The sequence below is a fragment of the Nanorana parkeri genome, unplaced genomic scaffold, assembly GCF_000935625.1.
Source record: "Nanorana parkeri isolate BGI_ZX_2015 unplaced genomic scaffold, ASM93562v1 scaffold545, whole genome shotgun sequence".
In the NCBI taxonomy this organism is placed as follows: Eukaryota; Metazoa; Chordata; class Amphibia; order Anura; family Dicroglossidae; genus Nanorana; species Nanorana parkeri.
This window is the reverse complement of record NW_017306813.1, coordinates 105,373-106,836: the sequence shown is the minus strand read 5'-3', so window position 1 is coordinate 106,836 and position 1,464 is coordinate 105,373. Positions and strand designations below refer to the sequence as shown.

Below are 1,464 nucleotides of genomic sequence, written 5' to 3'. Positions count from 1 at the left end.
AATAGCTGCAATTAAAGATGAATTGTATTATATTAGATGACCACATAACTACATTGGTTTTTATACCCTTTTGGAGTTCAGCGGTAAAGCGTGCACAGGCTCAGGGTAGGGAAATGGTGACATCATATTGGTCATAACTTTGGGGTTTTTAATGAAAAGTAAAATAAAGTTGTCCCAGAGAACAGGAAATAAAGAGAAATCCCCTCTGCCCTAGGAACAGGTGTCCCCAATAGGAGATTTTCCTTTACTACCTATGTATGCACCACACAAGTAAAATATCAGTCTTATGACTCCTCTAAGCCCCTCTCTCTCTCTGTACTGCAGGAAAACATGAGAGTCTTGATACTCCTCTAAGTACCCGCATCTGTACAACACAAAAGAAACATGTCTTATGACTCCTCTAAAGTCTCTCAGTACTTCATGATGTGACACCGTCTTCATTACAAAAGGTGCAGCGCTGACAAGGGCCCCTCGTCTCCCAAAACAATGAGCCTGCATCCCATGTAAAGTGCTGCCATGGAAACCGCTGGGGAACGGCCGCATCCTCTTAAGCACTTCTTTTATTTTATTTATTTATTGCTTTGGAAAAACAATCTATAAATAGCGGTAATGGAGAGGGGCGCCGCACACGCGTGTAGGAATGTAATCTCATCGCTGCATTCAGCGGGTGGTATAGATTAGGCGAGTGTTAGATAAAGTGGATTATCGGCCGGCGGTGACTGAGGAGACAGATAAGACTCCCCCATCCGTCTGCCCTCTGGTGTCCACACTAATGTTATCGGCACTCCCATCGATCGGCGCGGGTGCCGTGCAAGGTGCTTGTGATGAGGAATGGCTGCGTTGTAATTAGCTTAATGTACATCAATGTGCAATAAAACTATTCTATTTATAGCCCTAAAGTGTCGAAAAATCCCAAAAAACAAAACACGGAATATATATCGCATGTCTTCAGTCCTTTCGTTTTCTTCTCCTGGTGATCCTGCCTGTGATACACTTCCTCTTGTACTGTGATAACGCTCAGGCACTCTAGTGCATTGTCGTCTTAGGACACGACTACACAATAATCTACATAACATAGTGCGAGGTGTTCTGTAGTCTTGTTCTAAGGTGACTTCCAGATAGCTGGAAACAGGGCCGTCCCTATAATAAGGCAGTCACCTCAGGCGGCATCTTACTGGGTCACATGAAGGAGGGATACCTGCCGCCCCTCTTCCGGCCAAAGCGTCACAGCAACTTGTAATGCTCTGTCAGTGTTCTGCCCAGCTCACTGATGTAATTGGTTGCCAGGAGCAGAGCGGCGTCCTGCCCACCTCCTGGCAACCAATGATGTCAGTGAACTGAGCAGGACACAGTGCACTACGACCCGCCTTGTCCCACGCCTCCCTCTGGAACATCCACCACAAGCCACCACCATTATCTCCCCCACCTGGAACGTACACCAAGACACACACCCAACACTACACG

At 46.7% G+C, this 1,464-nt stretch overlaps 1 protein-coding gene across 2 annotated transcripts in view; it reads right to left on the bottom strand.

Moving 5' to 3' along the window:
• The window catches only part of RAB3GAP1 (RAB3 GTPase activating protein catalytic subunit 1), a 114,981-nt gene that overhangs the window by 15,989 nt on the left and 97,528 nt on the right, over positions 1-1,464 (bottom strand). The gene's annotated exons all lie outside the window — the stretch shown is intronic.